The sequence below is a fragment of the Gallus gallus genome, chromosome 3, assembly GCF_016699485.2.
Source record: "Gallus gallus isolate bGalGal1 chromosome 3, bGalGal1.mat.broiler.GRCg7b, whole genome shotgun sequence".
NCBI classification, from domain to species: Eukaryota; Metazoa; Chordata; class Aves; order Galliformes; family Phasianidae; genus Gallus; species Gallus gallus.
This window is the reverse complement of record NC_052534.1, coordinates 94698799-94714809: the sequence shown is the minus strand read 5'-3', so window position 1 is coordinate 94714809 and position 16011 is coordinate 94698799. Positions and strand designations below refer to the sequence as shown.

The window sequence follows — 16011 nt, the reverse complement described above, 5'->3', positions numbered from 1 at the left end:
GAGCAGATAAATCTGCCTCTCCTACTAGAGGAAAAGCCTGGATACTGTAAGCACAGGTACATCACCTGGACCTGAAGTGGGCAGAAATGCAGCGTGTTCTGCTGTAGAGAAGATGGGCTTGCCCATCTCATCTGTTTGCCTTAAGAGTCATGAACCCATTCGGCCTTCATTAAGAAAGCCCATGAATTCTCAGCTGTCTCCTAATGCCTCCCTACTGCACTGAGCCACTGCCTTTGAATAACAGAGCCAAGAACAAGTTAAAAATCTATAACTGTTATGGCAACAATTAAGTTCATGCCAAAGTGTGGAAGACCAGGGGTTAAATCATTAACAGTTGAAATGTTTAATCTCTTTAAGTATTTGAGAGACAGGAAAATCAGCTGCACACAGAATCTAGGAAATAAAGGTTTTCTCCATATGAAGAACGATCCTTCACATTGTTATTCCCAAATTTAAACAAACTAGAACTAAGATTACACAGTTGAGACAGTAGTCTGTCTGAGATCAAACAGACTAAAACAATTCATCAGCATCCTGACCAAAAGACAATAGTTCAGGGAAAAAAACGAACCAACAGCAACAACAACAACAAAAAAAGAGCTTGCTTCACCACTGACAATTGGCTAAAACAAAAGCAGAATAATTGCTCTTAAAAGGAATTGTGATATGAATAAGCATTTCAGCAGATGCTGGCAACAGCCAGGAGACATTCAGAGTGAAAGAGCTACATCCTGTTGACTTGGCTTTGTTTATCAGAAGATGAAATCAGAAACAATTAGACTAGTTTCCTGACTGAACGTATTCAGATTTTGCTTCTACTGAAAGAAAGCAGATGGTAACTTAGTATTTAGATTTCCAGAGTACTGTGCATCTTGTAGCTGCCACCTTTGCTAGAATAATTCAAGCTCAAAACCATAAATACACCAAGGGCTACGTAGCCAGCACTCATCAGCCAAGGAAGACAGCAAAGTACTCAGTTAAGACCCATTCCATATGAACATAGTAAAGTGAAGTTATTTGATGCTTTCTGGCTATCTAAGCTCCCATTACAGTTACAGGCTGAAGGTGCCTACTTCTGGCCACGCTGGCTGAGTTTGGCAGTGTTGCTGGCTACACTGACTACAGCTCCACTACTAGCTGTTGGTAGCCCATAGATGCCTGCATTTCAAGTACCTTAAATCTTCTATCAGTTATCACTAACTAGCAGTGAGAAGTCACTCATGCCTGAACTATTTCCTAGCTTATGAAGTTATAACAAGTTTCAGACAATTCCACAGCTCTCTAGGGTAACATATCATTTTATTATTTTCCAGAAACTCATAAACCACCCAGTCAAAAACAACTGCTTCTCTTTGTCTTCCCTCCACCCCTAATATTTTCCTATTCTGATTTTTCCTCTTCCCTCAGCTCTTTTCCTCTCCACCCCTTTTCTCACTTCCTCCCATTCTTTCCTCCTCTCTGCTTACAAGGAACTGATGAATTAGTGCTCTCTTTGAGCTGTCTCCACAATAGCAATAAATCAGCAAGGAGCAGTTTGAAACTTTAACATACCACAATGATTTTCTTCTCCACAGTTGATTCCCTTAAAAAAGTAGCAGCTATGTTTACACAAAGCCCAAATAATACCAAGCCTGAGCTCTGTGGCTTTTTCCTCTGTTGGCGGGGGATGGAAGGGAAAGGAACAGAAAAGTCTTGAAAGCTTAAAGCTAGAAACCATATTTAAGTGTGAATTTACTGAGAATATGTGAATATGAGCAAGGGGAGTGGAGTGCTAGCTCTGACTGAGACATTCAGAGACTGGCTGAGCAATTCCCTTGTTTCTACCAAAAGGAAATCAAAATTTGTCTTTTTTTCTTGCAACTGGAAAAAAAAACGCATGCTTGGTGCACTGCCCAGCACTGTACTTCCATAGTGCTTTACATGTCTTAGATGAAAGAACAAATTACTTGGGAATGAAAATACCCACTGCAAAAGCTCTTATTGTCTGTCACTTCTATTTTAATAGTGAAACTTGGGTTTTATCAACAGCTCATACCCAGCTGTAAGATATACAGATAGATATCCTCATATATGCTGCAACTGTCCCATAAAGCAGGTAAGCCTGTAGCTGAAAAATTGCCTTCAGGGAGGGATGAGGTTGGTTTAGCTTACTACAACTATCTTTGTTCTTCTGACTTGATAATCAAGTTCCAAACATATATTTATGAGACAGCATTTTCACAGCTCCCAGCGCTGACAGTAAGTCTCCAGTCTTGTCATTCAGCTCTGACCCTCAGAGACTAGTATGAAGTTTTCCTGTTTTCTGAAGAAGTCAGAAGACCCAGTAGTCCCATTGACTCCATGCACTCTACTAGGAAAATTCAGTCTAAGACACTCACTCAGTTGTTGGTACCAGAGGAGGTACTATTTCTAAAATAGCTTGTCTACATAATTTGCCTTTCACTGACTAAACGGGAAATTTCAGAGGTCTTTAAAGGAAGATTATATTTGTTTAATATCAGGCACCTCAGCTAATAGTAAACAACAGGGAAAAAATAACAAATTTTCTGGAGGAATTTCACCTCCTGACACCTAATGTTATGAGCTGTGCAATTGAACTGAATTATAGATCAGTGAGAAGGGTTGTTTTTTTTTTTTTTCTTCTATTTTTCCCCTCAAATTCTGAGAAATTCTCAGCACATCCTTTAAGTGGGATCTATCCTGATCAACAGTACTACCTACACACCATTTCTCTTCATAGCACCAGACTGAAAAATGGATAAGTCAGACACAGTGGAGAACTCCTGTATCTTTCACCAAACAATTTATCTTTAAATAGCATCTGATGCCTCATGCGATAAGAATAATCCATCTTATAAAAATATTTCTTCTTACACCTACTCACTGAGTGTGGTGATTTCACCCTGGTGGGCAAGATAAACTTCACCAAGCCACTCTCTCGTATCCCCCTGATCCCCTAAAGGAACAGGGGGGGAAATATGATGAAAAAGTGCTCAAAGGTTGAGATAAGGACAGGGAGATCAGTTGCCAGTTGCCATCATGGGCAAAACAGACTCATCATAGGAAGATTAAAGTAGTTTATTGCTTATTACTTACAGATCAGAGCAGTCAAAACTAGAACTAAAAAAATCTTGAGATTATTAAAGATTTTCTCTTTTCTCTAGGAGAAAAATAGTCTGCCTTTAAGCATAGTGTTACAAAATTTAATAGTGTTATTGTCTATGGTAGAATCTCAGCCATTCCAGATTGGCAACAAATTGTTGTGTGAATAAATTGTTTGTTCCCAAGCTTCATTTTGCATATTACAGAATTACATCTTTCAACTACATTTCTCCAAATCAGATCCCAACGTGACATTCAACCAGAACATGGCTGGACACAGATCTCTCACCCACACTGCACAGCACAGCTAGGGAACCTATAACATAATAAGGATCTGCCTATAACACTGATTCAGGGCAGATCTTTGAATTGGTCTAGGCTCCTACCTTCTAAATGATGGTCAAGTCGCATAGTGAAGGTTGTAAAGACCTTCAAGGAATGCAATCAAGATAAAGCTCTTATAACTGTTTGAACCACAATGATTACACACATGAGGATGGTGCAGTGATCAGAACATTACTTGAGAGCAAGAAACTATTGATAACCTCTTTTGCCACAAGCTTACAACATAACTCAGCAGTTCAGTTTACTTGTGCCTCCAGCAGACATGAGAGCTAGTGGTATCTACCATATCATATAGGCCAGTGGGTTGGAAGAGAAACTACGCATAACACAACCGCAACAGCACACACACAAAGACAGAAACCTGCTGACTGAAGTAGCAGCATACTGGGACAATTGAAAAGATAAAGGGCAAAAAAATGAAAGAGCGCAGATTAACCACAGCAAAAATGCTGAACTCAAGGCTCCTCAAGCTAAAGTTTTCTAGATGAGAAGCACTGATGAGTTACAAATCTTTGATTTAGAGAATGTGTGCAGAGGAACACTATTAGACTTTTCTTCATACTGCTCTGTAAATCTGAGCACAGCTCTTAAAAAGCAATAGGTGTTGGGGTTCGGTTAAATCATTTCTAGTTTCCATGTAGCTTTCTCTTCTTACTCAGTGGTTAATCATAGTAAGTTAAGATGCTTTTGGAGCTTGAAGTATAGTTTTTGTTTCCCCATTTATAATAAAACTTTAACAACAAAAGCTACAGGGTGCTCTACATTTGTAAATGGCTCTCACTGCCAACTAGTTAATTTAGTAAGGATGTTAAGAAAGTGATAGGACTTTGCTTTCTTAACCTTTAATACTGTGCAAGAGACCGGAATATATTAGACCTTTCCCCAAATTTACATGCACGTTGTAGAAGATACTTCCAACCTAAATCATTCTGTGATGCTCAGTTCAGACATGTTAAACATTTTTGCATGCTGTATATTCATAAGAGCAGCACTGGGCTGTGGCTCTGAGCATGGCACACACATACTTCTTCATCTGTGATTCCTCTGGGTTCCCCAGTTCTGGAAAGACAGTGAACTGGAAAGAGTCCAGCAGAGGGCCACAAAGATGACTGGGCCTCAGAGTATCTCCCGTATGAGGAAAGGCTGGGAGACCTATGACTGTTCAGCCTGGAGAAGAAAAGACTGAGGGGGGAATCTTATCAGTGCTTATAAATATCTGATGGGCAGGAGTCAAGTGGATGGGGCCAGGCTATTTTTGGTGGTGCCCATCAACAAGACAAGGGACAATGGGCACAAACTTGAACTCAGGAAGTTCCATCTGAATGTGAGAAAGAACTTCTTTACTCTGAGCGTGACAGAGCACTGGCACAGGCTGCCCAGAGAGGTGTGCTTTCCTGTGTGACCCACCCACTGTAGGGAACCTGCTATAGGAGGGGGTTGGACTCTATCTCTAGAGATGCCTTCCAACCCCTATGATTCTCTGACTGTGCAGGAAGAGTACCAAAATGCTACCCTCACTAACACTTTCTTAAAGGCTACAGTGTTTGTTTGCTTACTTGTACAGTGCATGCAGGACAGAAGGATAGAAAATGTTCTTATTCTTAGCAGAGAGATCTGGCATGCAGCATAAAGCAGGGGAAATTTGATAAGATTTATTCTGGCAAGGAGGGAAAAACATTTCTTGGGCAGCTTATGTTTGTGCTCATCATTCTAGAGGTTTATAAAGAAAAACAACCAGTCAGATGAATAGCTTCCTTATGTGAGTTTTGCTAGTTTTTAAAGGAACTTAATAGCATTTTCATTTTACTTCCTAAAGAAAGAAACAAAATGAAGAAACATTTATATTTAAAGTATTGATATCCATAAAAATGTATTCCCTAAGCTATTTTATAAAGTGAGTTCCTCTTATACATCCAAGCAATCAATTAATGATCAGAAAAGTCACGAGAGTTTGTGATGTGGAAATAATATCCATGAAACACCTCCTTAGAGGTATTCCCCTCCCTGCAAGAAACACTCACCTCAAGTCTCACACCTTGAACATAAGTTATGTATGAAAAAATCTGGTTTAGAAGCTCTACAGATAGTGAGATAGTTTCTCTGCATGGTGCATGCTGCAGTGAATCTCAGGTTTCAGAAGCTAAGTCGTAGTAATAAAGTTGTGAAGCTCAACTAATGAGTATCCTTGATACTAAATTTACTGCTCCAAAAAACAGACGGATGAGTATCTGAATTTAGTGTTCAACCATTTCCTCTAGACCCATTTGAGTGTCAGAAAACGTGTCTGAAGCAGAATTTGAGCAGTTTTGACTGCTCTAGCATCTTTTCTTTTGTATGCGGCGCTAAAAAAAAAAAAGAGATCAGCTCAACCATTTAATACTTCAATGCTAAAAATAAAGCAAAAAAATCTTAGTAAAACAAAATTTCACTGGAAAGAAAAATTATTATTAAGAAGGCCAAATTAAAAAATGGCAGTTAAAGATATTCTACACTTTCCAGATGTCACGTGTTGAACGTGGAAAGAATCCTACTATCCAAAATGCTCAACTCATGCTTTTCCAAACCAAACAAGAAAAAACCCACAGAAGCCTGCTTTTGTTTTCAGCTTCTGGGAAGATCACAGATGAGGTCGTTTACTACAGTCCAAGCCAAGTTGCATGGTACTTGCACAGACATATGCCACCCACCCAGCTCAAGACATAATGTCCTATTTAAAGAAAACCCACTGTACTAAAAAATAAATCTTTTTTGTAAGTTCTGTAATTGTTGCTTTTTCCTATTTTACTTTAATGGTGTTTTAAGTTAAGGAGATGGTGAAAGAGCAGCTACATTGGTCTGACATACCAATTTTAAAATAGAAACGGAGAGGAATTGCTCCAGAGGTTCTAAACCAAACAACATGAGTGGCAACCCACTGTTTAAAATTAGCTTTTGTGGTTTGTTTTTAGATATTCCTAGTAGCAAATTCAATCTGGTTGCTCTCTCTTGGTTGACTTTACTGTACCCAGCAATCTAGGAGACCAGTAATAGAAATTTCATTTAAAATGTGGCTATTAATGTTCCTAAAAATAGCCTATTGTATGAGTAAGCTCTGTCACAGGCTCTAGATTCCTCCCCACACACACACACACACATCACCATCACCCATGTAGAGGACAATAAGTGGCTGGGTAGGAGTTAAAACCTCTACATGCTTTTAGGATTAAATAGTTGGTCAATATTAAAACTAAACAGGAAGGAAAAAAAAGCTGCTACGGGGAGGAGACGAAACACTGAAATGTCTTTGAATTTCTGTTTTAAGATTAATGAAAAGAACCTCCAGTAAAGAATAACCATCACACCCGATCTGTACCACCTTTATTTTCTGAAATCCTTGGTTAACCTTCACTGACAACTAATACAGTAGTTTGCCCCAATCAATTGGGGTACACCGCCCTTTTGTTTCTTTCCAGCAAGAAACCAATTAAACAGATTCAGTAGCAGAGTAGTGCTACTTTAAATGTGCATAGGAGAGAGAAACAGAACATAGGGCTGCTGCTTCTCCAAAAGAAGCAGAACAAGCCTTTCTCTAAATAGAGGGGGGACATAAGGACAGCAATGAGAACAAATGGGAGCAAGAGAATCACAACTCAAAGAAAGGTGCTAGGAGGGCTTCACAGTTCATTTAGACCAGGGGCAGACCATTGTAGGAAGAAACCACAGTGCAAGAAAAGATGGGAAATCCAGTGATTCTTTAATCCATACCAAACACTACTATGAAAAGAGAACAGGTAGCTGTTACTACAACAGCCATAAGCCAAGGCAATGCTACATAAGCTTTAAACACCTGAAGTCTAATAGGTGAAGTCATGTACTCACATTAACAGTGTGTTTGAGAACATGACCGACAAAGCAACTAGGTCAGCAACTGATTAATCCCAGGCACGTTTGTAGTCTAATCTGTGCTTTAAAATAACAACAGAAAACCCAAGCCCTGCTAGCAAAGGCCTACAGAAGACAGTAATGATTAGAGGACATGCAGACCAGGAAGAGCCATCCAAATACAAGATATTAAGACATTTAAATTGTAAGTTGATGGCACGTGGCTTCTGAATGGTAGTTACCAAATAAATGAAAGTAACTAGACATTTATAAAGTGTCTGATAAAAACAGAAGAGTAAGTCTTTAAAAAAAAAATCATAATACATAAAAAAAAGTTATGGACACAAAACAAGGGCATTAGAGCTAGAATGCAAGCTATGGGGAAGAGAGTTCTTCCCCCACTCACTGGTCACAGCACTTTGACACTGAGTGGCCAACTGGACAGGATTCAAACCTAAGAATAGAAGTTACCTGAGTTTGGTTGATGAAGACTGCTCTAATACCTGCTTGCAACCTGAAGGAGCCAGGAGGCCTGGGATACTGGGACACCAGTAGTGATTAGCAGATGGAAAAAGCAGGCAAAGCGGTAAGTAGCACATAAAGGAATATAATTATCCTGTGTCACAGACAGTTTGTACTCTCTCCTGTATTCTCCACTAACTCTCAAAATTAAATGTTTTTATTCTGGAGAGACTGACTTTGTGTTTTGGTTCAAGAAAGCGTGGTTGAAAAGTGGGTGTTGTGCTTAGAACAGCAAGTGGTGAGGTTTGAGAGGGCTCCAAGTTCCTGGAGAAGTTTGTTCCACAGCCCCTGAGACAGCTCCTGCTCTCACATCACTCAGCTTGCTCCTTCAACAGACTCAGCCACCAACCTGCCTCATCCTCAGATCTGATCTCCAGTCTTTATGGTAGCAGCACTTCAAAATTATGACAGACATGAGAAGAGCTACTGAATAACAGAAATGTTATTTGGCAAGCTGTAAATCAGCCTTCTACCTTAGTAGCAAAGGAAAGGATAGTATGAAACTCACATCATTTCTCTGAGATGCAGAGCTCCTCAGCAGCTTTGCTCCCACTGGCAGTTCTTATTCTGTACAACTGTTTCAGCTGAACTTAATAATTTTATAGGGAAGTGAAACTGGAAGGAGACATACAAAAAGCAAACCAGAGCTGAAGACAGAAGGAGGAACAGCTCAAAATCTAGCTATTCAGGATGGGACGAAGATTCAGTAACACTGATATGAGAATCGACATGGAGAGAGTTTTTGAACTGATTTCACTTGGAAGGACACTGGAAAAATACAGGAGAATGAAAAACTGGTAACATAAAATTAGAAGATCCAGAGCGATCCCTGAATCTAGGAAGGTGCAAGAAAGTTTCTCAAGCACATCTGCAGTGAATCTCATTCAAGAGGAGAAAAAAAGTGGAAGTTTTGTTTGGGAAAGCTCATGAGCTGACTTTGACATGCAGCAACAAGACCCTTCTGCATGAAAGAGTTGATTTCTGCAAGGACTGGTCTGCAGTGATTGCTCAATGCTTCTCTTTGAAGGTCAAAATACACAACAGCAAACAAATGCCTTAACTTGTGCCTCTTCGTCCACTTTGCACATTGCCAGCACATTCCAGCACATTTAAGTATTGGAATCCTACTGCATTCCCTATTCTGTGTCTGCAGCGGTCAGCGTCCCCTACTCCCTTCTCACTCACTGCACAGGGGAAAAAACTGGGCTATGCCCAAGTCCACCAACTCTTCAAATCCATTCTTAACAGAGAAGCAGCCAGTTTCACATAGCCTGGAACAATCTATTCAGAGAGCTCATTTCACATATACACAACATCTGTTCAAAAAGCAAACATTTGCAGCCAGATTTCAGTTCTACAGACACAAAAGGGGAGAAAAAAACCCTCCCATTTAGTTCTCAGCATATGGTACTACCTCCAAAACAGCTTACTCAATCTGCACCTTCTATAAATCAAGACTAAGTTCTCAAAAGATCACAACAACGGAGAGGGGAAAAGACTTCCAGTATTTGAAAGAAAAGTCCAGAGATGTAACCTACAGCTGATGATTTCAATCAAATGCTGAGTTTGTCTGGAATAATTGCAACACACTAAGAACTAAGAATTTCTTTTATTTTTAATTCGAGACTGAGAATTCCTGGCGTGGTTAGGACCATTCTTTGTCACTTTGCACAAACCACTGCAGTGCACATAAACAACAGAGCAAACAGGGAACACAGATGGTTATAAAATGAGCTGATATAAGACACTTTCTAAAATTTTACTTTCCATAAAGAAAAAAAGAAAAAGTCATTGTCTACTTTCACCACTTCCAAACCTTTCTTTGCTATCAGAGAGGAGATTTCCTGCGGACTAAGGTCAATAGGTTTACTTTCACATCTTATTTCAGGAACTATAATTAAACAAAATTTACCTAGTGGCTGTTGCCACAAAGTGTGTTTTTCACCTCTGCAGCACAGTTCTTTCTTCCTTTCACAGGCTGAAAAAAACAAACCCAACTCCTGTAAGCAGTTTATATTCACATCTTCGCTAACTTTCACTTCATCTCTCAAAATTTCCAAGCTGAACTCAGCAGCAAAGGCACAGCTTGGCTACAAAATGTAACATATTAATAATAATAATGCAAATTATGTATGTGTCACTGGAGCTGGATCATCCACACTGCACTCTCATCCCTGAACTGTGGCACACCAACTCAGTTATAGAGATCTCAGCTGCCACCGGGCTTACAGACAGCAAATTAGAATACATTAACTTTGCTATGACATCTGATGCAAAGCCAAAACACTCTGATTGCTTCCTTTCACAGCAAAATGGAACATTAGAACTATTTAAAGGTTATTAACAAGAAGACAAACAACTCCATAAGAAATCTCCACAATCTCAAATGAATGCTAGATTATTAGAGGAGTTTGCCTTTTTCTGGCAAACTCTGATTTTCACCATTAGTTCCTTCTCTCTCATCTAATGAGCAGGAGTAAGCTACAGAGCTACATCTATGAAAGCATCTCTAAAGAGGAAGAGGTACACAAGCTTTTCTCAAGATACTTAGAGAAGAAAAATCAATACTTAGAGCAGCTCAGCAAGTTCTGTCAATATAGTCAATATCATACTAAGGAAACAGCAGGCTTTTGCCTGCTAGACATGGATAATCACAGTGCAGCACTCTTCTGCTTAGTATTAATAGCCTGAATTATGTATGGTATGTTCTTGTTCGTCACACAAATACCTCATGATCATCCGTATACCACAAATATTTTCCAATACAGACTTCTGCCAGAATATGCACAATTCCAGTAATCCTTCAGAGCCATTCCAGGGTGTGCACGAAGCAGAAAGATTCAAAATCAAGTCACACTTCAGCTCTGGAAGAGCACAGTGAGGCTGAGCTGTTCAGACTCATCACAGAAGACCAGAAGAGACTGATAAGAGTCCAGAGTTACTTCACATTTGGTGACCACTATGCATGAAGAGATAGGACTCTCCTGGGAGAAGAATGGAGAGTTGATCTTGGTGAAGAAACCTGGGGAAGCCTGGCTTATTTGTTTGACACATGGGGATGAGGAGGAGAAATAGTCACTCCCTGCATGCAGGCGACACAGGGTAACATACATCATGAGTTGTGAAATGAATCATCTAAGCAAGAGAGATGTCACTGACTACCAGGACAAACAGACATAAACTTGTTATTATATATTTATTAAACAAACTTGAAATGTTCTAGAGTAATAGACATGCACCAAAAGTTTCTACTATATCTTCCCAAAATAAGTAGGGGGAGCAGAAATAATGATTACTTGTGAGATGAAAGTTTATGAAAGGAGAAATTACACAACCTAGAGTCCAAACTGCAAGGGACACAAGAAATCATTCCCAGTTCTTTGTGTTAAAGTTTTAAATCAACTGTTTAAAATAATAATAAGCAATGAAGTATTGTTTAATATTTTTTTTTTTAAAGGAAGGGATACTGAAGATGCTGAGATATTCTGGTTTAAAATAAAATTTATCTATTTCTTTCCCTTTTTGTTTTTCTGCTAGTAAAAAAAGAGTGTGACAAAATATTTTTTTTCCAGTTGGTATGAAAAGAGCGAGCGGGAAAGAAAACGCTACGTGAAAAATATTTCAACAAACTTTACAGTTAAGCAGTACTTCCTCACACTAAGACACATTACTCAAGTTAAACATGCAGCTTTATGTATAAAAACTCAATACATAAACTCAAGCCAATGAGGAAATGGTTATGTTTTTTTCACACTAGGTTCTTCTTGTGCTCAGAAAAAGTCACGCAAGAACATTGTTACAGTTTGAGTGCTAAGCCAAGAACACCAGTTTGAAAGGAAAGGAGAAAAAAAATCCGCTAGTCTATACATATATGAGTTTACAATACTATTTCCAAGAGATGCGTGGAAGCAAAAGTGGCACTGCTCAGCAAAACGGAAAACTTTGAGTAGCTAATCACAAGCTCAAGCAAATGAAAAATCTGAAATTTACATTAATTTCCACATATGGCAACGTATGAGGGTAAACATAATGCAGCACTTCCAATGCTAGTGATATTTACATGACCTTTTCTAAACCACAAGCAGAATAAAAAGGGAGACACTTTCATTATTTAAAGAGAATTTTTTACTGCCTTCTAGAAGGCAAGGAGATTAGCACGTGCGCTACATTTTTTTTTTTCCTTTGTTGGAAATGCATTTATCAAATACATGATCAGTTTGCTATGACATGAGTACATACAGATCTATAGCCAACTCAAGAAAGAAATCACTTCTTTTGTTACTGTATTTCCTTATTTGGATTATTACTGCTGGTTAAAATCGAAAGCATAGTATTGTAGAACACCAAGCTACTAAATCAAGGAATGTATATGAAAGCAAAGCAGGCTCTCATATAGAGTTTGATGAAAAATAAAAACCTAATCTGCCTATTTAAGGTAGTACAATAAGACTGTACTTTGAAGGCAGTTACAGAACTGCACCAAAACAAGTCTCTGTGCCCTGTTCTTTTCTAGGAAATTAACTGGAATGAAGATTTTTGCTTTTTTTCCTACATTTAATTGGTAAATAAGCCAGCTTTTTTCATCGTAGAGCTCCGTAATTAAAACCAAACTTCAACAAATTCCCTCCTCTGTAGCAGTTCGGGCTATGTGGTTTTGATTTTTATGGGAGAACACAGCAACCGTTCCAGAACCTCCATAAAGCTGTTCTCTCAGGGGCTTTCTTTCCAGCTCCTGTTGACATAAGAGTCCTATGAAAGAGTGGCTGCATTGGAAACTGCATCTACGCATGTCCACGCCAAGTGCTGCCAAGACAGTCAATGCAAGTGCCTACCACAACAAGCTCTCCTTTATCAGTCACAGGGATCCCATGAGACAGCACCAACCAGTCTAGGAATTTGGCTCGATGCAGAGGTAGACAAGCCTGAAAAACAAAAATAAGGGTCAGACTTTATTTAGATTGACTGTATAAAACCGGAACTCACTGCTCTGTTCCATCAATGAGCTTTGAAAAGTGCGTGGTGGCACAAGTGGTCTTAGTGAAGACAAAAATTCACCTCTCAACTCTTTTTGGCTCAAGGAGTATGTGGGACGGAATAAGTCTTCCTGAAGTGATATGACAGAGATTTTTTTAATGCAATGTATTTTTACGCCTGAAGAGGAAAAATATATTTTATAATATCTCACATTGATGCAGCCCTCATGGTCAGAGCTTCACAAAAATATGCTCTGAAGGATCAGACTGCATACAGCAATAGATTCAGGGACTTCTTGTGTGAACTACACTGAATTAAGTCAGCTTTCCACACACTTAACAAAGCATTCCTAGAAAATGTACCAGGACAACATACATAGAAAATCACATGCAAAGCCCACCACTTTGAGCAAAGCTAGTCTGTAGGCAGAGCATTTTAATAAATATGATAAAATGCCAGGGGAGAGGAGGAATTCAGAATACAGCAGTTGGCAGGAGTGCTGCTTTCATTCCAAGCCATTTCCCATTTTCTGATTTATCCAAGTGTTACTTCTGAGAAAGAAAGCATCGCCTCAGCTCCTTTTCAGTGAATACTCAGAAAACCTATATCCTCATATGGAGTAAATAGCTTTTAAACATGAAAGCATATTTTATTTCTTTGTTTATTTTCTTTAAAGCAGTTTTGGAATTAGCTTATAGCCACACACATAAGATTCTTGTCTCCCCTAATTACACAATCATGAGTTTTATCAAAGTAACATTTTAAAATAGCTGTACATTTCAAGGCATAGTTTAACCTTTGGAAGTTTTGAAAATGAGCATTTAATTTCTGTAGCATTCTCAGCTTCCACACTGATTTCCACTTAGAGAGAGATGATATTGGGGGGGGGGGGGGGGGGGAGAAAAGCTCTCTTTCATACTTAAGAAAAATAAAAAAGAAAGAATAAAAGAAAGAACAACAGGCATCAATAGCTAAAAGACTGACCAGACAGCTCAGGGAACCTTTAGTTGCACAAACTTTTATCCACAGACATGTATGCACATGCACTATAACATCTTAGAGCTATCCAACATGCTGTTCATCCAACTGTTGTCACCAAAAGGAGGTTCTCCCTCCTCCCTTCTTGCACATTCTCCTCACTTCTTAACCTTTTCCTCCTACTTGCTTCTTTGCCTCAAATTCATGCTGAAAATTAGGAAATAGGACCAACTATCGTTATTGCCCTCTTCCCACATTCCCTTGATGCTTTAGGGAAGAAATGACAATCAAAATCTATTTTCATTATGGTACATCTGCTAATAATAATAAAAAAAGTAGCTTCCTTGAGCTGAAGGTCAGAGGGAGCATTGCATGTGTTAGGTGGTTGGCCTGAATTCTAGAGGTTACCTATGTCCCAGCTAGTCTGAAAGCTAGACAGGCTACAAATGCTACTCAAGCACATGGTCTGCCCTGATGTGGACACCTCATGAGATACACTGCTTTCTCCAGTGGTGGAGAAAGCAATGTACTGATTTGAAGAACTACATCCAGTCAGCTTTGCATATGGAGCTACTTAGCTTTACTCAGTGACTATAGTTGCATGCAACATGTAGTTGCATGCTAAATGGCAATGGAGGTTGGGGGGGGGAGGGGAGAGGGCGGGGAGAAGAGGTGGCTGGAGAGGAGAAAAACAAAGGAAATTGCCTTCCTGCAGCTTCCTCCCTTTTCTGTCTTTCAAAGCCTGGGGAAACCTAAGGAAACAATTCCCTTTTAGCCAGTGTTTGCTCCTGCACTCTCTCTTCCAGTCCCCAGAATTCAAGGTGATCTCAGGGATTTACCTCCTATTGCAGGCCTTTCCTTCCTTAACCGAAGTGGAAATTTCAGTCCTCCTCTCCAGCATTTTACTGAATACACACAGCTACTAGGTTAAGCTCTGCAGAGAGACAAAACTCTTATATCCCCTCCCACACAAGGCTTTCCCAGGAGGCTCTCCCTTCATTAGCCAGCATCCAGCCAGTCACCCAGCCTGCAGGCTGATCATTAGAGGCAAGGTGAACCCGCCCATCTAAATCACGTAGAAAGAACATGCATAATCCACACAAAATGCAGTTTTTCCTCATCAGACGATCAAATTGCTTACTCAGATACTCAAGATCTTCCACCTCTTCATAGGTTTCAACAAAACTTCATTCTGAGAGGACCTAAGGAACTATCATCTTCTCTGCATAACATCCTGCCCTTGTAACACATTTCTGTCATTAAATTCACATCAGAAACAACAAATCCCTTTATAATTTAAATCATCTTCTCAGTCTGTTTTCTCTTGATTATTTTTCCCCAGTGTTTCAAGAGCCAGCATCCTACTTCTGACCTGCCCATGATGTTGCTCTGCTGGCAGTGGAGTACAGTAAATCACACAGAGGTGGACATGGCACAGCAACCTATCTGACATTTTTTAGACATTTGTCTTTGGATGACTGTAGGTCTGCCCTAAAATTACCTGAAGAAAACAAATGCATGGGCAAGTAAATAAATAAAAGCTGCTCATAACTCAACCTTTCTACATTAAATCACTACCTGGAATTGTTTCAGCACTAATAATTCTTGTAGCTCTTTTTTTGATACCTCCTACAAGTTTTCAAAAGACCTTTTAAAGATGGAAAAGGTAAAACCAGATGCAGAATTTACATTTTAAACTGTCATTGCTTTGCAAGGAGAAGAATCTTTCTTTCACAAATCCCAGCCAAGGATAGTTTAATCCTTGTCCCTCTCCAATCCTTCCAGCCATGCACTGGTAAGCTAAATGAAGTTCTATACGCAGTATGTTTGCAGAGCTCCTGCTTTCCAGGATACTGTCTCCCTTGCTATGGATGTACAGAAAATTCCTGCATACTTATATTTGGTTCCCCTCATTAAAAATAAATCATTGTTGTGACTGCTTAGTTATCCATAAAATCTGAGAAAGACAGAGTGGTAATCAGTGTAATTGGCTTTTCCAAAAAATAAAAATAAAAACTGAGATGGTGTCTGGTCTATGCCCAGTCCTTCTGGAGCATTTTCTTTGCCGGTTTATTTCCCACAGACATCCACTTGTTAATATTTCTGCTGTTCCATTCACCCGGCGTGTTTTTGCTGACATGCTGTAATGCCTCTCCTAACAAGTAAGCTCCATTGTACAAAGCCACAAGCTGACAGGCAGAATTAGGAAACCTGCATCAGGCTCAGCAC

The 16011-nt window shown here is 39.4% G+C and overlaps 1 protein-coding gene across 6 annotated transcripts in view; it reads right to left on the bottom strand.

Annotated features, from left to right (window-relative positions):
- Positions 1-16011, bottom strand: part of RNF144A (ring finger protein 144A) — a 63352-nt gene that overhangs the window by 35134 nt on the left and 12207 nt on the right. For 2 of the 6 annotated variants that reach the window (XM_040697953.2, XM_025149181.3), the window contains exon 2: positions 12663-12752. The exons of 2 other annotated variants lie outside the window; for them this stretch is intronic. The gene's annotated coding sequence lies outside the window, so the exon portion shown is untranslated. Of the gene's footprint in view, positions 1-8338; positions 8404-12662; positions 12753-16011 lie in introns of those variants that run through there. 2 more of the 6 variants (XM_040697956.2, XM_040697957.2) reach the window with 1 other exon arrangement.